Raw genomic sequence first — 22,339 nt, 5'->3', positions numbered from 1 at the left:
GATGGCAGGACTGACATATGAGGAGAGACTGGATCAACTGGGCTTTTATACACTGGAGTTTAGAAGGATGAGAGGGGATCTCATAGAACCATATAAGATTCTGACGGGACTGGACAAGTTAGATGTTGGAAGAATGTTCCCGATGTTGGGGAAGTCGAGAACCAGGGGACACAGTCTTAGGATAAGGGGCAGGACATTTAGGACTGAGATGAGGAGAAACATCTTCACTCAGAGTTGTTAACCTGTGGAATTCCCTGCCGCAGAGAGTTGTTGATGCCAGGTCATTGGATATATTCAAGAGGGAGTTAGATATGGCCCTTACGACTAAGGGGATCAAGGGGTATGGAGAGAAAGCAGGAAAGGGGTACTGAGGTGAATGATCAGCCATGATCTTATTGAATGGTGGTGCAGGTCGATGGCCTACACCTGCACCTATTTTCTATGTTTCTATGTTTCTACCCAGGTGCAAGTCAATGTGTTGTCGGCTCGCTGCCTTCTGTCTCTGAATTCCCGATACACACTCCCAGGGCTCAAGTTTGCCCAGGAGTTGCTCCTATTTTTTTGGAGCAACAAGATTTTTTTGGAGTATCTTAAAATTCTGCCCATTTAATTTGCTCCGTTCTAAGTGAGTTAGTTAGGTTTTTCTTTAGTTTAGTTTTTATTTTCAAAAGGGGGCTTAACCAGCCACTTATGCCTGTTTTGGCCATTTAAGCAAGTTTAGACAGCTAAAAGTTGCTCCAAACTAACTTAGTCCAGCGTATGTGGCCACTTGTGGCCACAGAGAAAAACCTTGCAGTGAGCTAAGATATCAGCGCAAGTAGCCAGAGTTGGTGGGGGGGCGGGGGTGGAATGGAAGTGAGAGACCTTGCAAAGCACTAAACACCTTCACAACAACATTAAAGAAGCATAAATACATGTAAACATCCAACACTAAACAAAGCACAACAATAAGCATTCAATAACAAATAAAAAATACAAGGAAGCTGAGAGAACCTGCACCAAGACTTACTTTTTTGTGCTTTGTTTAGTGCTTTGTAATCAGAAATTAATTAACAAATAAAAAATAGAAGGAACCCTGCACTTAAAGCATCAAGAGCAAAGTAATAAGCAATCAATCAGTAAATAACAAAGAAATAATAGAAGTCCGACCTTAGGGAACGCAGCGGGCCGCCGATGAGGGAGCCCATTCGGGCAGGGCTAGGGACGGTGTGCTTCGGGTCCTTCCCACACAGCCTGCAGAGCGCAAACTCTAGCGCGCATGTGCAGAGGTCCCGGCGCTGTTTTCAGTGCCAGGACCTGGCTCCACCCCCCCCCTGCCCCCCCACTGGATGTGGCGTGCTACACCGAGGCCGAAGACATCCTGAGGAGCGGGGAGAATTCCTCGGTAAGTTTTAGGCGCGGTTTTTCTTTTACAAAGTCGGTGTGCCTCACAGAGGTGCGCCGTTCGAAGCAGAGGGTGGGAAAACTTGAGCCCCTCAAGAAACTTGTGCATCTCTGTACAGGAGCTCAAATTCATTAAAGTCGTTCCTCATGGATCCAAATGTCATCTTCCAGTCTCACATTCCAGCCACAATAGTGCTGGAGGTGAGTCCAGAAACTAACTCCAACCCATGTACGAGTTAACACGTTCTTCAGTGAAAAATATTGTCCTTCAAGCTTTGGAATTGGAAGAAGAATCTTGAAGATTGCAGCTGGTTTCTCTTACACACGCTGCTGGAAACACTGAGGCGGTCAGGCAGCCCCTGTAGTGAGGACATTTTGGGAGTGGACCCTTCATCAGACTGGAAGAAATTGCAGATGAACAGCATTTAAAAAGAAACAGAATGTGGGGAAGGGTGGTCGGGAATAAATGACACAACCGCCCAGGCAGGAAAATAAATTAAATGCTCGAGTGGGGAACAGGATGGTTAAATGGCAGAAGTGATGTGCTCTTCCTCAGTGGTCCTCGCCTCTGAACGCAATGTTTAGTGGGTCAAGCCCCGCTCCAGAAACTTGAGCACATAATCTCGGCTGAATTTTCAGTGAGGAGGTGCTGCCTCTTGAATGAGACGTTAAACCGAGGCCCCGTCTGTTCTCAGTTGGAAGTAAAAGAGCCCATGGCACTATGTGAAGAAGAGCGGGGAGGGGGAGGGGGGATGAGGGGGGGTGGTCTGCCTGGTGTCCTTGGCCAATATTTATCTCTCAAATAAACAGATGATCTGGTCATTATCACATTGCAGTTTGTGGGAGCTTGCTGTGCGCAAATATGCCGCTACTTTCCGTACATTACAACAGTGACAGTGTCCCTAACGCTGCACGAGGTAGAAAAAGCCATCAGACAGCTTAAAAACAACAAGGCTACGGGTGCGGACGGAATCCCTGCTGAGGCATTGAAGTATGGCGGAGAGGCACTGCTGGCGCGAATACACGACCTCATCTCTCTCATCTGGAGGGAGGAGAGCATACCGGGGGTTCTCAGAGATGCAGTGATCGTGACCATCTTTAAAAAAGGGGACAAGTCCGACTGCAGCAACTACAGAGGAATCTCCCTGCTATCAGCCACTGGGAAAGTCGTCGCTAGTGTCCTCCTCAACTGTCTTCTTCCCGTGGCCGAGGAGCTCCTCCCGGAGTCACAGTGCAGATTTCGTTCCATACGGGGCACAACGGACATGATCTTTGCAGCGCAAGCTGCAGGAAAAATGCAGGGAGCAGCGCCAGCCCTTATACCTGGTCTTCTTCGACCTTACAAAGACCTTTGACACTGTCAACTGTGAGGGTCTATGGAGCGTCCTCCTCCGTTTCGGATGCCCTCAAACGTTCGTCACCATCCTCCGCCTGCTCTTCGATGACATGCAGGCCGTGATCCTTACCAACGGATCCGTTACAGACCCAATCCACGTCCGAACCGGGGTCAAACAGGGCTGCATCATCACCCCAACCCTTTTCTCGATCTTCCTCGCTGCCAGGCTCCACCTCACAGTCAACAAGCTCCCAGCTGGAGTGGAACTAAACTACAGAACCAGTGGAAACCTGTTCAACATGCGCCATCTCCAGGCCAGGTCCAAGACCGCTCCAACCCCTGTTGTCAAGCTACAGTACGCGGACGACGCCTGCGTTTGTGCACATACAGAGGCTGAACTCCAGGACATAGTCAACGTATTTATTGAGGCGTACGAAAGCATGGGCGTTATGCTAAAGATCTGTAAGACAAAGGTCCTCCACCAGCCTGTCCTCACTGCAGAGCACTGCCCCCCAGTCATCAAGATCCACGGCGCGGCCCTGGACACCGTGGACCACTTCCCATATCTCGGGAGCCTCCGATCAACAAGAGCAGGCATTGACGACGAGATCCAACACCACCTCCAGTGCACCAGTGCAGCCTTCGGCCGCCTAAGGAAAAGAGTGTTTGAAGATCAGGTCCTCAAAACTGCCACCAAGCTCATGGTCTACAGGGCTGTAGTAATACCTGCCCTCCTGTATGGCTCAGAGACATGGACCATGTACTGTAGACACCTCAAGTTGCTGGGGAAATAACACCAACGATGTCTCCGCAAGATCCTACAAATCAGCATCCTCGACCAGGCTAACATCCCCAGCATCGAAGCACTGACCACACTTGATCAGCTCCGTTGAGCAGGCCACATAGTTCGCATGCCAGACACGAGACTCCCAAGGCAAGTGCTCTACTCGGAGCTCCTTCACGGCAAACGAGCCAAAGATGGACAGCGGAAACGCTACAAGGACACCCTCAAAGCCTCCCTGATAAAGTGCAATATCCCCACCGACACCTGGGAGTCCCTGGCCAAAGACCGCCCTAAGTGGAGGAAGTGCATCCGAGAGGGCGCTGAGCACCTCGAGTCTCATCGCCGAGAACATGCAGAAACCAAGCGCAGACAGTGGAAGGAGCGTGCGGCAAACCAGTCCCACCCTTCCCTTCCCTCAACGACTATTTGTCCCACCTGTGACAGAGTCTGTGGCTCTCGTATTGGACTGTACAGCCACTTAAGAACTCAATTCAGGAGTGGAATCAAGTCTTTCTCGATTCTGAGGGACTGCCTATGACTGATGATGATGATGACAGCACTTCAAAAGTACTTCATAGGTTGTAAAGCGATTTAGGACGTCCTGAGGTTGTGAAAGGCACGATATAAATGCGGGTGCTTTCTTCCTCTTTTCTCCTTTCCCTTGTTCTTCCTGTTTAAAAGCTGTTCATCTGTACAATCTTCCAGTTCTGACGAAGGGTCCGTACCGAAAACACCTTGCCTGCCCTCTCCACAGACACCCCCCGCCCCGCTGAGCATTTCCAGCCTCTGTTTCAGATTTCCAGCATCTGCAATATTTTGCTTTCTGTTCAATGTTTTCTTACACACCTGGACGAGTATCGGTTTTCACAAGCTGCCTTTGCGCTCAATGTCCAGAGGACTTGTTTTTCATGGGACACTTGGACAAATCCTGGTTGGTGTGCGCTCTCTCACCATTTCCTTTGTCCTATTTGTGTTGCTAGGAGCTACCCGCTGCCTTGTTGGGCTCCAACAATCAGCAAGTAGAAATTAGCGCATGAATTTACCCAAAGTATCTCTCAGTATGGAGTCAGATTGTGGTCACAGAGCAGCGCTAACTTCTAGAAATGGCGAAAAGGTCACAGTGAATCCCACTTCGACTCAATCCTTCGGGAAAGTAGGAATAAAGAAAGGATGGAAGGAAGGAAAGACTTGCATTTATAAATATGAAAGTAGCTTATACCTTTTGAAATCAAAATGGTCACATTTCTTCAAAGGTAATCAAATAATCATCACTGCAGCATATTAAAGAATGAAAGGCTTGCAATTATACAGCGCCTTTCACAACCACAGGACGTCCCAAAGCGCTTTACAGCCAATGAAGTACTTCTGAAGTATAGTCCCTGTTGTATGGCTCAGATCGATAGATTTTTGGAGTCGAGGGGAAATCAAGGGATATGGAGATCGGGGGGAAAGTTGAGTTGAGGTCGATGATCAGCCATGATCTTATTGAATGGCGGAGCAAGCTCGAGGGGCTATATAACCTACTCCTGCTCCCATTTCTTATGTTCCAAATGAAGGAAACACGGCAGCCAATTTGTACACAGCAAGCTCCCACAGACAGCAATGTGATCATGACCCAATCATTTGTTTTTAAGCATGTTGGTTGAGGAATATTGTCCTGGACACCGGGGAGAACTCCCCGCCTCTTATTCGAAATAATACCATGGGATCTTTTACTTCCCACTGAGAGGGCAGACTCGGTTTAACATCTCATCTGAAAGATGGCAAATCCGACAGTGCAGCACTCCCTCAGTACTGCCCCTCCGACAGTGCAGTACTCCCTCAGTACTGCTCCTCCGACTGTGCAGCATTCCCTCAGTACTGCCCATCCGACAGTGCGGCGCTCCTTCAGAGCTGCCCCTCCGACAGTGCAGTACTCCCTCAGTACTGCCCCTCCGACAGTGCGGCACTCCCTCAGTACTGCCCCTACGACAGTACGGCACTCCCTCAGTACTGCCCCTCCAACAGTGCAGCACTCCCTCAGTACTGCCCCTCCGACAGTGCAGCACTCCCTCAGTACTGCCCCTCTGAGAGAGCTCCCTCAGTACTGCCCCTCCGACTGTGCAGCACTCCCTCAGTACTGCACCGCTGACAGAGCTCCCTCAGTACTGCCCCTCCGATAGCGCAGCACTCCCTCAGTACTGCCCCTCTGACAGAGCTCCCTCAGTACTGCCCCTCCGACTGTGCAGCACTCCCTCAGTACAGCCCCTCCGACAGTGCAGCACTCCCTCAGTACTGCCCTTCTGACAGAGCTCCCTCAGTACTACCCCTCCGACTGTGCAGCACTCCCTCAGTAATGCCCCTCTGACAGAGCTCCCTCAGTACTGCTCCTCCGACTGTGCAGCACTCCCTCAGTACTGCCCCTCTGACAGTGCAGCACTCCCTCAGTACTGCTCCTCTGACAGTGCAGCACTCCCTCAGTACCGCCCCTCTGAGAGAGCTCCCTCAGTACTGCCCCTCCGACTGTGCAGCACTCCCTCATACTGCCCCTCTGACAGAGCTCCCTCTGTATTGACCCTCCGACAGCGCAGCACTCCTTCATTAGTGCCCCTCCGACTGTGCAGCACTCCCTGAGTACTGCCCCTCCGACAGTGCAGCACTCCCTCAGTACTGCCCCTCTGACAGTGCAGCACTCCCTCAGTACCGCCCCTCTGAAAGAGCTCCCTCAGTACTGCCCCTCCGACTGTGCAGCACTCCCTCAGTACCGCCCCTCTGACAGAGCTCCCTCAGTACTGCCCCTCCGACTGTGCAGCACTCCCTCAGTACTGCACCGCTGACAGAGCTCCCTCAGTACTGCCCCTCCGATAGCGCAGCACTCCCTCAGTACTGCCCCTCTGACAGAGCTCCCTCAGTACTGCCCCTCCGACTGTGCAGCACTCCCTCAGTACTGCCCCTCCGACAGTGCAGCACTCCCTCAGTACTGCCCTTCTGACAGAGCTCCCTCAGTACTACCCCTCCGACTGTGCAGCACTCCCTCAGTAATGCCCCTCTGACACAGCTCCCTCAGTACTGCCCCTCCGACTGTGCAGCACTCCCTCAGTACCGCCCCTCTGACAGAGCTCCCTCAGTACTGCCCCTCTGACACAGCTCCCTCAGTACTGCCCCTCCGACTGTGCAGCACTCCCTCAGTACTGCCCCTCTGACAGAGCTCCCTCAGTACTGCCCCTCCGACAGTGCAGTACTCCCTCAGTACGGCCCTTCTGACAGAGCTCCCTCAGTACTGCCCCTCTGACTGTGCAGCACACCCTCAGTATTGCCCCTCCGACAGTGCAGCACTCCCTCGTACTGCCCCTCTGACAGTGCAGCACTCCCTCAGTACTGCCCCTCTGACAGTGCAGCACTCCCTCAGTACCGCCCCTCTGAGAGAGCTCCCTCAGTACTGCCCCTCCGACTGTGCAGCACTCCCTCAGTACCGCCCCTCTGACAGAGCTCCCTCAGTACTGCCCCTCCGACTGTGCAGCATTCCCTCAGTACTGCCCCTCTGACAGAGCTCCCTCAGTACTGCCCCTCCGACTGTGCAGCACTCCCTCAGTACTGCTCCTCCGACTTTGCAGCACTCCCTCAGTACCGCCCCTCTGACAGAGCTCCCTCAGTACTGCCCCTCCGACAGTGCAGCACTCCCTCAGTACTGCCTCTCCGACAGTGCAGTACTCCCTCAGTATGGCCCCTCTGACACAGCTCCCTCAGTACTGCCCCTCTGACAGTGCAGCACTCCCTCAATACTGCCCCTCTGACAAAGCTACCTCAGTATTGCCCCTCCGACAGCGCAACACTCCCTCAGTACTGTCCCTCGGACTGTGCAGCACTCCCTCAGTACTGCCTCTCTGACAGAGCTCCCTCAGTACTGCCCCTCCGACAGTGCGGCACTCCCTCAGAACTGCCCCTCTGACAGAGCTCCCTCAGTACTGCCCCTCCGACAGTATGGCACTCCCTCAGCACTGCCTCTCAGACAGTACAGCACCCCCTCGGTACTGCCCCACGACAGTGCAGCGCTCCCTCAGTGCTGCCATTCCGACAGTGCAGCGCTCCCTCAGTACTGCCCCTCCGACAGTGCGGCACACCCTCAGTAGTGCCCCTCCGACAGTGCAGCACTCCCTCAGTCCTGCCCCTCCGACAGTGCGGCGTTCGCTCAGTACTGCCCCTCCGACAGTGCGGCGCTCATTCAGTACTGCCCCTCTGACAGTGCAGCACTCCCTCAGTACTGCCCCTCTGACAGTGCAGCACTCCCTCATTACCGCCCCTCTGAGAGAGCTCCCTCAGTACTGCCCCTCTGACAGTGCAGCACTCCCTCAGTACCGCCCCTCTGAGAGAGCTCCCTCAGTACTGCCCCTCTGACAGTGCAGCACTCCCTCAGTACTGCCCCTCTGACAGTGCAGCACTCCCTCAGTACCGCCCCTCTGAGAGAGCTCCCTCAGTACTGCCCCTCCGACAGTGCAGCACTCCTTCAGTACTGCCCCTCCGACAGTGCAGTACTCCCTCAGTACGGCCCTTCTGACAGAGCTCCCTCAGTAATGCCCCTCTGACTGTGCAGTACACCTTCAGTACTACCCCTCCGACAGTGCAACACTCCCTCAATACTGCCCCTCTGACAAAGCTACCTCAGTATTGCCCCTCCGACAGCGCAATACTCCCTCAGTACTGCCCCTCGGACTGTGCAGCACTCCCTCAGTACTGCCCCTCTGACAGAGCTCCCTCAGTACTGCCCCTCCGACAGTGCGGCACTCCCTCAGAACTGCCCCTCTGACAGAGCTCCCTCAGTACTGCCCCTCCGACAGTACGGCACTCCCTCAGTACTGCCTCTCAGACAGTGCAGCACTCCCTCGGTACTGCCCCTCCGACAGTGCAGCGCTCCATCAGTGCTGCCCCTCCGACAGTGCGGCGCTCCCTCAGTACTGCCCCTCCGACAGCGTGGCACTCCCTCATTACTGCCCCTCCGACAGTGCAGCACTCCCTCAATCCTGTACCTCCGACAGTGCGGCGCTCGCTCAGTACGGGCCCTCTTACAGTGCGGCGCGCATTCAGTGCTGCCCCTCCGACAGTGCAGCACTCCCTCAGTACTGCCCCTCTGACAGTGCAACACTCACTCAGTACCGCCCCTCTGACAGAGCTCCCTCAGTACTGCCCCTCCGACTGTGCAGCACACGCTCAGTCCTACCCCTCCGACAGTGCAGCGCTCCCTCAGTGCTGCCCCTCCGACAGTGCGGCGCTCCCTCAGTACTGCCCCTCCGACAATGTGGCACTCCCTCTTTACTGCCCCTCCGACAGTGCAGCACTCCCTCAGTCCTGTCCCTCCGACAGTGCGGCGCTCGCTCAGTACTGCCCCTCTTACAGTGCGGCGCTCATTCAGTGCTGCCCCTCCGACAGTGCAGCACTCCCTCAGTACTGCCCCTCTGACAGTGCAATACTCACTCAGTACCGCCCCTCTGACAGAGCTCCCTCAGTACTGCCCCTCCGACTGTGCAGCAAACCCTCAGTACTACCCCTCCGACAGTGCAGCACTCCCTCAGTACTGCCCCTCCGACAGTGCAGCCCTTCTCAGTACTGCCCTTATGACAGTGCAGCACTCCCACAGTACTGCCCCTCTGACAGAGCTCCCTCAGTACTGCCCCTCGGACAGTGCAGCGCTCCCTCAGTACTGCCCCTCTGACAGTGCAGCACTCCCTCAGTACCGCCCCTCTGAGAGAGCTCCCTCAGTACTGCCCCTCCGACTGTGCAGCACTCCCTCAGTACCGCCCCTCTGACAGAGCTCCCTCAGTACTGCCCCTCCGACTGTGCAGCACTCCCTCAGTACCGCTCCTCCGACTTTGCAGCACTCCCTCAGTACCGCCCCTCTGACAGAGCTCCCTCAGTACTGCCCCTCCGACTGTGCAGCACTCCCTCAGTACCGCCCCTCTGACAGAGCTCCCTCAGTACTGCCCCTCCGACAGTGCAGCACTCCCTCAGTACTACCCCTCCGACTGTGCAGTACTCCCTCAGTATGGCCCCTCTGACACAGCTCCCTCAGTACTGCCCCTCTGACAGTGCAGCACTCCCTCAATACTGCCCCTCTGACAAAGCTACCTCAGTATTGCCCCTCCGACAGCGCAACACTCCCTCAGTACTGTCCCTCGGACTGTGCAGCACTCCCTCAGTACTGCCCCTCTGACAGAGCTCCCTCAGTATTGCCCCTCCGACAGTGCGGCGCTCATTCAGTGCTGCCCCTCCGACAGTGCGGCACTCCCACAGTACTGCCCCTCCGACAGTGCGGCGCTCCCTCAGTACTGCCCCTCCGACAGTGCGGCGCTCCTTCAGTGCTGCCGCTCCGACAGTGCGGCGCTCCCTCAGTACTGCCCCTCCAACAGTGCGGCACATCCTCAGTACTGCCCCTCCGACAGTGCAGCGCACCCTCAATGCTGCCCCTCCGACAGTGCAGCACTCCCTCAGTACTGCCTATCCGACAGTGCAGCACTCCCTCAGTACCGCCCCTCTGACAGAGCTCCCTCAGTACTGCCCCTCTGACACAGCTCCCTCAGTACTGCCCCTCCGACTGTGCAGCACTCCCTCAGTACTGCCCCTCTGACAGAGCTCCCTCAGTACTGCCCCTCCGACAGTGCAGTACTCCCTCAGTACGGCCCTTCTGACAGAGCTCCCTCAGTACTGCCCCTCTGACTGTGCAGCACACCCTCAGTATTGCCCCTCCGACAGTGCAGCACTCCCTCGTACTGCCCCTCTGACAGTGCAGCACTCCCTCAGTACTGCCCCTCTGACAGTGCAGCACTCCCTCAGTACCGCCCCTCTGAGAGAGCTCCCTCAGTACTGCCCCTCCGACTGTGCAGCACTCCCTCAGTACCGCCCCTCTGACAGAGCTCCCTCAGTACTGCCCCTCCGACTGTGCAGCATTCCCTCAGTACTGCCCCTCTGACAGAGCTCCCTCAGTACTGCCCCTCCGACTGTGCAGCACTCCCTCAGTACTGCTCCTCCGACTTTGCAGCACTCCCTCAGTACCGCCCCTCTGACAGAGCTCCCTCAGTACTGCCCCTCCGACAGTGCAGCACTCCCTCAGTACTGCCTCTCCGACAGTGCAGTACTCCCTCAGTATGGCCCCTCTGACACAGCTCCCTCAGTACTGCCCCTCTGACAGTGCAGCACTCCCTCAATACTGCCCCTCTGACAAAGCTACCTCAGTATTGCCCCTCCGACAGCGCAACACTCCCTCAGTACTGTCCCTCGGACTGTGCAGCACTCCCTCAGTACTGCCTCTCTGACAGAGCTCCCTCAGTACTGCCCCTCCGACAGTGCGGCACTCCCTCAGAACTGCCCCTCTGACAGAGCTCCCTCAGTACTGCCCCTCCGACAGTATGGCACTCCCTCAGCACTGCCTCTCAGACAGTACAGCACCCCCTCGGTACTGCCCCACGACAGTGCAGCGCTCCCTCAGTGCTGCCATTCCGACAGTGCAGCGCTCCCTCAGTACTGCCCCTCCGACAGTGCGGCACACCCTCAGTAGTGCCCCTCCGACAGTGCAGCACTCCCTCAGTCCTGCCCCTCCGACAGTGCGGCGTTCGCTCAGTACTGCCCCTCCGACAGTGCGGCGCTCATTCAGTACTGCCCCTCTGACAGTGCAGCACTCCCTCAGTACTGCCCCTCTGACAGTGCAGCACTCCCTCATTACCGCCCCTCTGAGAGAGCTCCCTCAGTACTGCCCCTCTGACAGTGCAGCACTCCCTCAGTACCGCCCCTCTGAGAGAGCTCCCTCAGTACTGCCCCTCTGACAGTGCAGCACTCCCTCAGTACTGCCCCTCTGACAGTGCAGCACTCCCTCAGTACCGCCCCTCTGAGAGAGCTCCCTCAGTACTGCCCCTCCGACAGTGCAGCACTCCTTCAGTACTGCCCCTCCGACAGTGCAGTACTCCCTCAGTACGGCCCTTCTGACAGAGCTCCCTCAGTAATGCCCCTCTGACTGTGCAGTACACCTTCAGTACTACCCCTCCGACAGTGCAACACTCCCTCAATACTGCCCCTCTGACAAAGCTACCTCAGTATTGCCCCTCCGACAGCGCAATACTCCCTCAGTACTGCCCCTCGGACTGTGCAGCACTCCCTCAGTACTGCCCCTCTGACAGAGCTCCCTCAGTACTGCCCCTCCGACAGTGCGGCACTCCCTCAGAACTGCCCCTCTGACAGAGCTCCCTCAGTACTGCCCCTCCGACAGTACGGCACTCCCTCAGTACTGCCTCTCAGACAGTGCAGCACTCCCTCGGTACTGCCCCTCCGACAGTGCAGCGCTCCATCAGTGCTGCCCCTCCGACAGTGCGGCGCTCCCTCAGTACTGCCCCTCCGACAGCGTGGCACTCCCTCATTACTGCCCCTCCGACAGTGCAGCACTCCCTCAATCCTGTACCTCCGACAGTGCGGCGCTCGCTCAGTACGGGCCCTCTTACAGTGCGGCGCGCATTCAGTGCTGCCCCTCCGACAGTGCAGCACTCCCTCAGTACTGCCCCTCTGACAGTGCAACACTCACTCAGTACCGCCCCTCTGACAGAGCTCCCTCAGTACTGCCCCTCCGACTGTGCAGCACACGCTCAGTCCTACCCCTCCGACAGTGCAGCGCTCCCTCAGTGCTGCCCCTCCGACAGTGCGGCGCTCCCTCAGTACTGCCCCTCCGACAATGTGGCACTCCCTCTTTACTGCCCCTCCGACAGTGCAGCACTCCCTCAGTCCTGTCCCTCCGACAGTGCGGCGCTCGCTCAGTACTGCCCCTCTTACAGTGCGGCGCTCATTCAGTGCTGCCCCTCCGACAGTGCAGCACTCCCTCAGTACTGCCCCTCTGACAGTGCAATACTCACTCAGTACCGCCCCTCTGACAGAGCTCCCTCAGTACTGCCCCTCCGACTGTGCAGCAAACCCTCAGTACTACCCCTCCGACAGTGCAGCACTCCCTCAGTACTGCCCCTCCGACAGTGCAGCCCTTCTCAGTACTGCCCTTATGACAGTGCAGCACTCCCACAGTACTGCCCCTCTGACAGAGCTCCCTCAGTACTGCCCCTCGGACAGTGCAGCGCTCCCTCAGTACTGCCCCTCTGACAGTGCAGCACTCCCTCAGTACCGCCCCTCTGAGAGAGCTCCCTCAGTACTGCCCCTCCGACTGTGCAGCACTCCCTCAGTACCGCCCCTCTGACAGAGCTCCCTCAGTACTGCCCCTCCGACTGTGCAGCACTCCCTCAGTACCGCTCCTCCGACTTTGCAGCACTCCCTCAGTACCGCCCCTCTGACAGAGCTCCCTCAGTACTGCCCCTCCGACTGTGCAGCACTCCCTCAGTACCGCCCCTCTGACAGAGCTCCCTCAGTACTGCCCCTCCGACAGTGCAGCACTCCCTCAGTACTACCCCTCCGACTGTGCAGTACTCCCTCAGTATGGCCCCTCTGACACAGCTCCCTCAGTACTGCCCCTCTGACAGTGCAGCACTCCCTCAATACTGCCCCTCTGACAAAGCTACCTCAGTATTGCCCCTCCGACAGCGCAACACTCCCTCAGTACTGTCCCTCGGACTGTGCAGCACTCCCTCAGTACTGCCCCTCTGACAGAGCTCCCTCAGTATTGCCCCTCCGACAGTGCGGCGCTCATTCAGTGCTGCCCCTCCGACAGTGCGGCACTCCCACAGTACTGCCCCTCCGACAGTGCGGCGCTCCCTCAGTACTGCCCCTCCGACAGTGCGGCGCTCCTTCAGTGCTGCCGCTCCGACAGTGCGGCGCTCCCTCAGTACTGCCCCTCCAACAGTGCGGCACATCCTCAGTACTGCCCCTCCGACAGTGCAGCGCACCCTCAATGCTGCCCCTCCGACAGTGCAGCACTCCCTCAGTACTGCCTATCCGACAGTGCAGCACTCCCTCAGTCCTGCCCCTCCGACAGTGCTGCGTTCGCTCAGTACTGCCCCTCCGACAGTGCGGCGCTCATTCAGTACTGCCCCTCTGACAGTGCAGCACTCCCTCAGTACTGCCCCTCTGACAGTGCAGCACTCCCTCAGTACCGCCCCTCTGACAGAGCTCCCTCAGTACTGCCCCTCTGACTGTGCAGTACACCCTCAGTACTACCCCTCCGACAGTGCAGCACTCCCTCAGTACTGCCCCTCCGACAGTGCAGCACTCCCTCAGTACTGCCCCTCTGACAGTGCAGCACTCCCTCAGTACTGCCCCTCTGACAGTGCAGCACTCCCTCAGTACCGCCCCTCTGAGAGAGCTCCCTCAGTACTGCCCCTCCGACTGTGCAGCACTCCCTCAGTACCGCCCCTCTGACAGAGCTCCCTCAGTACTGCCACTCCGACTGTGCAGCATTCCCTCAGTACTGCCCCTCTGACAGAGCTCCCTCAGTACTGCCCCTCCGACAGCGCAGCACTCCCTCAGTATTGCCCCTCTGACAGAGCTCCCTCAGTACTGCTCCTCCGACTTTGCAGCACTCCCTCAGTACCGCCCCTCTGACAGAGCTCCCTCAGTACTGCCCCTCCGACTGTGCAGCACTGCCTCAGTACCGCCCCTCTGACAGAGCTCCCTCAGTACTGCACCTCTGACAGTGCAGCACTCCCTCATACTGCCCCTCTGCTAGAGCTCCCTCTGTATTGACCCTCCGACAGCGCAGCACTCCTTCATTAGTGCCCCTCCGACTGTGCAGCACTCCCTCAGTACTGCCCCTCTGACAGAGCTCCCTCAGTACTGCCCCTCCGACTGTGCAGCACTCCCTTAGTACGGCCCCTCTGACAGCGCTCCCTCAGTACTGCCCTTCCGACAGTGCAGTACTCCCTCAGTACGGCCCCTCTGACAGAGCTCCCTCAGTACTGCCCCTCCGACAGTGCAGCATTCCCTCAGTATTGCCCCTCTGACAGAGCTCCCTCAGTACTGCCCCTCCGACAGCGCAACACTCCGTCAGAACTGTCCCTCCGACTGTGCAGCACTCCCTCAGTATTGCCCCTCTGACAGAGCTCCCTCAGTACTGCCCTCCGACAGTACGGCACTCCCTCAGTACTGCCTCTCCGACAGTGCAGCACTCCCTCGGTACTGCCCCTCCGACAGTGCAGCGCTCCCTCAGTACTGTCCCTCTGACAGAGCTCCCTCAGTACTGCCCCTCCGACAGTGCAGCACTCCCTCAGTACTGCCCCTCCGACAGTGCAGTACTCCCTCAGTAGGGCCCCTCTGACAGAGCTCCCTCAGTACTGCCCCTCCGACAGTGCAGCATTCCCTCAGTATTGCCCCTCTGACAGAGCTCCCTCAGTACTGCCCCTCCGACAGTGCAGCACTCCCTCAGTACTGCCCCTCCGACAGTGCAGTACTCCCTCAGTATGGCACCTCTGACACAGCTCCCTCAGTACTGCCCCTCTGACAGTGCAGCACTCCCTCAGTACCGCCCCTCTGACAGAGCTCCCTCAGTACTGCCCCTCCAACTGTGCAGCACTCCCTCAGTACCGCTCTTCCGACTTTGCAGCACTCCCTCAGTACCGCCCCTCTGACAGAGCTCCCTCAGTACTGCCCCTCCGACTGTGCAGCACTCCCTCAGTACCGCCCCTCTGACAGAGCTCCCTCAGTACTGCCCCTCCGACAGTGCAGCACTCCCTCAGTACTACCCCTCCGACTGTGCAGTACTCCCTCAGTACTGCCCCTCTGACAGAGCTCCCTCAGTACTGCCCCTCCGACTGTGCAGCACTCCCTCAGTACGGCCCCTCTGACAGCGCTCCCTCAGTACTGCCCCTCCGACAGTGCAGTACTCCCTCAGTACGGCCCCTCTGACAGAGCTCCCTCAGTACTGCCCCTCCGACAGTGCAGCATTCCCTCAGTATTGCCCCTCTGACAGAGCTCCCTCAGTACTGCCCCTCCGACAGCGCAACACTCCCTCAGTACTGTCCCTCCGACTGTGCAGCACTCCCTCAGTATTGCCCCTCTGACAGAGCTCCCTCAGTACTGCCCCTCCGACAGTACGGCACTCCCTCAGTACTGCCTCTCCGACAGTGCAGCACTCCCTCGGTACTGCCCCTCCGACAGTGCAGCGCTCCCTCAGTGCTGCTCCTCCGACAGTGCGGCGCTCCCTCAGTACTGCCCCTCCGACAGTGCAGCCCTCCCTCAGGGCTGCCCCTCCGACAGTGCAGCACTCCCTCGGTACTGCCGCTCCGACAGTGCAGCGCTCCCTCAGTGCTGCCCCTCCGACAGTGCGGCGCTTCCTCAGTACTGCCCCTCCGACAGTGTGGCACTCCCTCATTACTGCCCCTCCGACAGTGCAGCACTCCCTCAGTCCTGCCCTCCGACAGTGCGGCGCTCGCTCAGTACTGCCCCTCTTATAGTGCGGCGCTCATTCAGTGCTGCCCCTCCGACAGTGCAGCACTCCCTCAGTACTGCCCCTCTGACAGTGCAGCACTCCCTCAGTACCGCCCCTCTGAGAGAGCTCCCTCAGTACTGCCCCTCCGACTGTGCAGCACTCCCTCAGTACCGCCCCTCTGACAGAGCTCCCTCAGTACTGCCCCTCCAACTGTGCAGCTCTCCCTCAGTACCGCTCTTCCGACTTTGCAGCACTCCCTCAGTACCGCCCCTCTGACAGAGCTCCCTCAGTACTGCCCCTCCGACTGTGCAGCACTCCCTCAGTACCGCCCCTCTGACAGAGCTCCCTCAGTACTGCCCCTCCGACTGTGCAGCACTCCCTCAGTACCGCCCCTCTGACAGAGCTCCCTCAGTACTGCCCCTCCGACAGTGCAGCACTCCCTCAGTACTACCCCTCCGACTGTGCAGTACTCCCTCAGTATGGCCCCTCTGACACAGCTCCCTCAGTATTGCCCCTCTGACAGTGCAGCACTCCCTCAATACTGCCCCTCTGACAAAGCTACCTCAGTATTGCCCCTCCGACAGCGCAACACTCCCTCAGTACTGTCCCTCGGACTGTGCAGCACTCCCTCATTATTGCCCCTCTGACAGAGCTCCCTCAGTACTGCCCCTCCGACAGTGCGGCACTCCCTCAGTACTGCCCCTCTGACAGACCTCCCTCAGTACTGCCCCTCCGACAGTACGGCACTCCCTCAGTGCTGCCCCTCCGACAGTGCGGCGCTCCCTCAGTACTGCCCCTCCGAAAGTGCAGCGCTCCCTCAGGGCTGCCCCTCCGACTGTGTGGCACTCCCTCAGTACTGCCCCTCCGACAGTGCAGCACTCCCTCAGTCCTGCCCCTCCGACAGTGCGGCGCTCGCTCAGTACTGCCCCTCCGACAGTGCAGCCCTTCTCAGTACTGCCCTTATGACAGTGCAGCACTCCCACAGTACTGCCCCTCTGACAGAGCTCCCTCAGTACTGCCCCTCGGACAGTGCAGCGCTCCCTCAGTACTGCCCCTCTGTCAGTGCAGCACTCCCTCAGTACCGCCCCTCTGAGAGAGCTCCCTCAGTACTGCCCCTCCGACTGTGCAGCACTCCCTCAGTACCGCCCCTCTGACAGAGCTCCCTCAGTACTGCCCCTCCGACTGTGCAGCACTCCCTCAGTACCGCTCCTCCGACTTTGCAGCACTCACTCAGTACCGCCCCTCTGACAGAGCTCCCTCAGTACTGCCCCTCCGACTGTGCAGCACACGCTCAGTCCTACCCCTCCGACAGTGCAGCGCTCCCTCAGTGCTGCCCCTCCGACAGTGCGGCGCTCCCTCAGTACTGCCCCTCCGACAGTGTGGCACTCCCTCATTACTGCCCCTCCGACAGTGCAGCACTCCCTCAGTACTGCCTCTCCGACAGTGCAGCCCTTCTCAGTACTGCCCTTATGACAGTGCAGCAATCCCACAGTACTGCCCCTCTGACAGAGCTCCCTCAGTACTGCCCCTCGGACAGTGCAGCGCTCCCTCAGTACTGCCCCTCTGACAGTGCAGCACTCCCTCAGTACTGCCCCTCCGACAGTGCAGCACTCCCTCAGTACCGCTCCTCCGACTTTGCAGCACTCCCTCAGTACCGCCCCTCCGACTGTGCAGCACTCCCTCAGTACCGCCCCTCTGACAGAGCTCCCTCAGTACTGCCCCTCTGACAGTGCAGCACTCCCTCAGTACTGCCCCTCCGACTGTGCAGCACTCCCTCAGTACCGCTCCTCCGACTTTGCAGCACTCCCTCAGTACCGCCCCTCTGACAGAGCTCCCTCAGTACTGCCCCTCCGACTGTGCAGCACTCCCTCAGTACCGCCCCTCTGACAGAGCTCCCTCAGTACTGCCCCTCCGACAGTGCAGCACTCCCTCAGTACTACCCCTCCGACTGTGCAGTACTCCCTCAGTATGGCCCCTCTGACACAGCTCCCTCAGTACTGCCCCTCTGACAGTGCAGCACTCCCTCAATACTGCCCCTCTGACAAAGCTACCTCAGTATTGCCCCTCCGACAGCGCAACACTCCCTCAGTACTGTCCCTCGGACTGTGCAGCACTCCCTCAGTATTGCCCCTCTGACAGAGCTCCCTCAGTACTGCCCTCCGACAGTACGGCACTCCCTCAGTACTGCCCCTCTGACAGTGCAGCACTCCCTCAGTACTGCCCCTCTGACAGTGCAGCACTCCCTCAGTACCGCCCCTCTGAGAGAGCTCCCTCAGTACTGCCCCTCCGTCAGTGCAGCACTCCTTCAGTACTGCCCCTCCGACAGTGCAGCACTCCCTCAGTATTGCCCATCCGACATTGCAGCACTCCCTCAGTACTGCCCCTCCGACAGTGCAGCACTCCCTCAGTACTGCCCTTAGGACAGTGCAGCACTCCCTCAGTACTGCTCCTCCGACAGTGCAGCACTCCCTCAGTACTGCCCCTCTGACAGTGCAGCACTCCCTCAGTACTGCCCCTCTGACAGTGCAGCACTCCCTCAGTACCGCCCCTCTGAGAGAGCTCCCTCAGTACTGCCCCTCCGACTGTGCAGCACTCCCTCAGTACCGCCCCTCTGACAGAGCTCCCTCAGTACTGCCGCTCCGACTGTGCAGCACTCCCTCAGTACTGCTCTTCCGATTTTGCAGCACTCCCTCAGTACCGCCCCTCTGACAGAGCTCCCTCAGTACTGCCCCTCCGACTGTGCAGCACTCCCTCAGTACCGCCCCTCTGACAGAGCTCCCTCAGTACTGCCCCTCCGACTGTGCAGCACTCCCTCAGTACTGCCCCTCTGACAGAGCTCCCTCAGTACTGCCCCTCCGACAGTGCAGCACTCCCTCAGTACTGCCCCTCCGACAGTGCAGTACTCCCTCAATACGGCCCCTCTGACAGAGCTCCCTCAGTACTGCCCCTCCGACAGTGCAGCATTCCCTCAGTATTGCCCCTCTGACAGAGCTCCCTCAGTACTGCCCCTCCGACAGTGCAGCACTCCCTCAGTACTGCCCCTCCGACAGTGCAGTACTCCCTCAGTATGGCACCTCTGACACAGCTCCCTCAGTACTGCCCCTCTGACAGTGCAGCACTCCCTCAATACTGCCCCTCTGACAAAGCTACCTCAGTATTGCCCCTCCGACAGTGCGGCACTCCCTCAGAACTGCCCCTCTGACAGAGCTCCCTCAGTACTGCCCCTCCGACAGTACGGCACTCCCTCAGTACTGCCTCTCAGACAGTGCAGCACTCCCTCGGTACTGCCCCTCCGACAGTGCAGCGCTCCCTCAGTGCTGCCCCTCCGACAGTGCGGCGCTCCCTCAGTACTGCCCCTCCGACAGTGTGGCACTCCCTCATTACTGCCCCTCCGACAGTGCAGCACTCCCTCAGTCCTGTACCTCCGACAGTGCGGCGCTCGCTCAGTACGGGCCCTCTTACAGTGCGGCGCTCATTCAGTGCTGCCCCTCCGACAGTGCAGCACTCCCTCAGTACTGCCCCTCTGACAGTGCAACACTCACTCAGTACCGCCGCTCTGACAGAGCTCCCTCAGTACTGCCCCTCCGACTGTGCAGCACACGCTCAGTCCTACCCCTCCGACAGTGCAGCGCTCCCTCAGTGCTGCCCCTCCGACAGTGCGGCGCTCCCTCAGTACTGCCCCTCCGACAGTGTGGCACTCCCTCATTACTGCCCCTCCGACAGTGCAGCACTCCCTCAGTACTGCCTCTCCGACAGTGCAGCCCTTCTCAGTACTGCCCTTATGACAGTGCAGCAATCCCACAGTACTGCCCCTCTGACAGAGCTCCCTCAGTACTGCCCCTCGGACAGTGCAGCGCTCCCTCAGTACTGCCCCTCTGACAGTGCAGCACTCCCTCAGTACTGCCCCTCCGACAGTGCAGCACTCCCTCAGTACCGCTCCTCCGACTTTGCAGCACTCCCTCAATACCGCCCCTCCGACTGTGCAGCACTCCCTCAGTACCGCCCCTCTGACAGAGCTCCCTCAGTACTGCCCCTCCAACTGTGCAGCACTCCCTCAGTACCGCTCCTCCGACTTTGCAGCACTCCCTCAGTACCGCCCCTCTGACAGAGCTCCCTCAGTACTGCCCCTCCGACTGTGCAGCACTCCCTCAGTACCGCCCCTCTGACAGAGCTCCCTCAGTACTGCCCCTCCGACAGTGCAGCACTCCCTCAGTACTACCCCTCCGACTGTGCAGTACTCCCTCAGTATGGCCCCTCTGACACAGCTCCCTCAGTACTGCCCCTCTGACAGTGCAGCACTCCCTCAATACTGCCCCTCTGACAAAGCTACCTCAGTATTGCCCCTCCGACAGCGCAACACTCCCTCAGTACTGTCCCTCGGACTGTGCAGCACTCCCTCAGTACTGCCCCTCTGACAGAGCTCCCTCAGTACTGCCCCTCCGACAGTGCGGCACTCCCTCAGTACTGCCCCTCTGACAGAGCTCCTTCAGTGCTGCCCCTCCGACAGTCCGGCACTCCCACAGTACTGCCCCTCCGACAGTGCGGCGCTCCCTCATTACTGCCCCTCCGACAGTGCGGCGCTCCTTCAGTGCTGCCGCTCCGACAGTGCGGCGCTCCCTCAGTACTGCCCCTCCAACAGTGCGGCACATCCTCAGTACTGCCCCTCCGACAGTGCAGCGCACCCTCAATGCTGCCCCTCCGACAGTGCAGCACTCCCTCAGTACTGCCGATCCGACAGAGCTCCCTCAGCACTGCCCCTCCAGCAGTGCGGCACACCCTCAGTACTGCCCCTCCGACAGTGCAGCACTCCCTCAGTCCTGCCCCTCCGACAGTGCGGCGTTCGCTCAGTACTGCCCCTCCGACAGTGCGGCGCTCATTCAGTACTGCCCCTCTGACAGTGCAGCACTCCCTCAGTACTGCCCCTCTGACAGTGCAGCACTCCCTCAGTACCGCCCCTCTGAGAGAGCTCCCTCAGTACTGCCCCTCTGACAGTGCAGCACTCCCTCAGTACCGCCCCTCTGAGAGAGCTCCCTCAGTACTGCCCCTCTGACAGTGCAGCACTCCCTCAGTACTGCCCCTCTGACAGTGCAGCACTCCCTCAGTACCGCCCCTCTGAGAGAGCTCCCTCAGTACTGCCCCTCCGACAGTGCAGCACTCCTTCAGTACTGCCCCTCCGACAATGCAGTACTCCCTCAGTACGGCCCTTCTGACAGAGCTCCCTCAGTACTGCCCCTCTGACTGTGCAGTACACCCTCAGTACTACCCCTCCGACAGTGCAGCACTCCCTCAGTATTGCCCCTCCGACAGTGCAGCACTCCCTCAGTACTGCCCCTCCGACAGTGCAGCACTCCCTCAGTACTGCCCTTAGGACAGTGCAGCACTCCCTCAGTACTGCCTCTCCGACAGTGCAGCACTCCCTCAGTACTGCCCCTCTGACAGTGCAGCACTCCCTCAGTACTGCCCCTCTGACAGTGCAGCACTCCCTCAGTACCGCCCCTCTGAGAGAGCTCCCTCAGTACTGCCCCTCCGACTGTGCAGCACTCCCTCAGTACCGCCCCTCTGACAGAGCTCCCTCAGTACTGCCCCTCCGACTGTGCAGCATTCCCTCAGTACTGCCCCTCTGACAGAGCTCCCTCAGTACTGCCCCTCCGACAGCGCAGCACTCCCTCAGTACTGCCCCTCTGACAGAGCTCCCTCAGTACTGCTCCTCCGACTTTGCAGCACTCCCTCAGTACTACCCCTCCGACAGTGCAGCACTCCTTCAGTACTGCCCCTCCGACTGTGCAGTACTCCCTCAGTATGGCACCTCTGACACAGCTCCCTCAGTATTGCCCCTCCGACAGCGCAATACTCCCTCAGTACAGCCCCTCGGACTGTGCAGCACTCCCTCAGTACTGCCCCTCTGACAGAGCTCCCTCAGTACTGCCCCTCCGACAGTGCGGCACTCCCTCAGAACTGCCCCTCTGACAGAGCTCCCTCAGTACTGCCCCTCCGACAGTACGGCACTCCCTCAGTACTGCCTCTCAGACAGTGCAGCACTCCCTCGGTACTGCCCCTCCGACAGTGCAGCGCTCCATCAGTGCTGCCCCTCCGACAGTGCGGCGCTCCCTCAGTACTGCCCCTCCGACAGCGTGGCACTCCCTCATTACTGCCCCTCCGACAGTGCAGCACTCCCTCAATCCTGTACCTCCGACAGTGCGGCGCTCGCTCAGTACGGGCCCTCTTACAGTGCGGCGCGCATTCAGTGCTGCCCCTCCGACAGTGCAGCACTCCCTCAGTACTGCCCCTCTGACAGTGCAACACTCACTCAGTACCGCCCCTCTGACAGAGCTCCCTCAGTACTGCCCCTCCGACTGTGCAGCACACGCTCAGTCCTACCCCTCCGACAGTGCAGCGCTCCCTCAGTGCTGCCCCTCCGACAGTGCGGCGCTCCCTCAGTACTGCCCCTCCGACAATGTGGCACTCCCTCTTTACTGCCCCTCCGACAGTGCAGCACTCCCTCAGTCCTGTCCCTCCGACA

General features: G+C 59.0%; 1 protein-coding gene across 1 annotated transcript in view; it reads left to right on the top strand.

Annotated features, from left to right (window-relative positions):
• The window catches only part of fah (fumarylacetoacetate hydrolase (fumarylacetoacetase)), a 211,518-nt gene that overhangs the window by 61,475 nt on the left and 127,704 nt on the right, over window positions 1–22,339 (top strand). The gene's annotated exons all lie outside the window — the stretch shown is intronic.

The sequence above is a fragment of the Pristiophorus japonicus genome, chromosome 17 (genome assembly GCF_044704955.1).
Source record: "Pristiophorus japonicus isolate sPriJap1 chromosome 17, sPriJap1.hap1, whole genome shotgun sequence".
Taxonomy (NCBI): Eukaryota; Metazoa; Chordata; class Chondrichthyes; family Pristiophoridae; genus Pristiophorus; species Pristiophorus japonicus.
The sequence above is the reverse complement of the archived record's forward strand: the minus strand, read 5'-3'. Positions and strand labels throughout refer to the sequence as shown.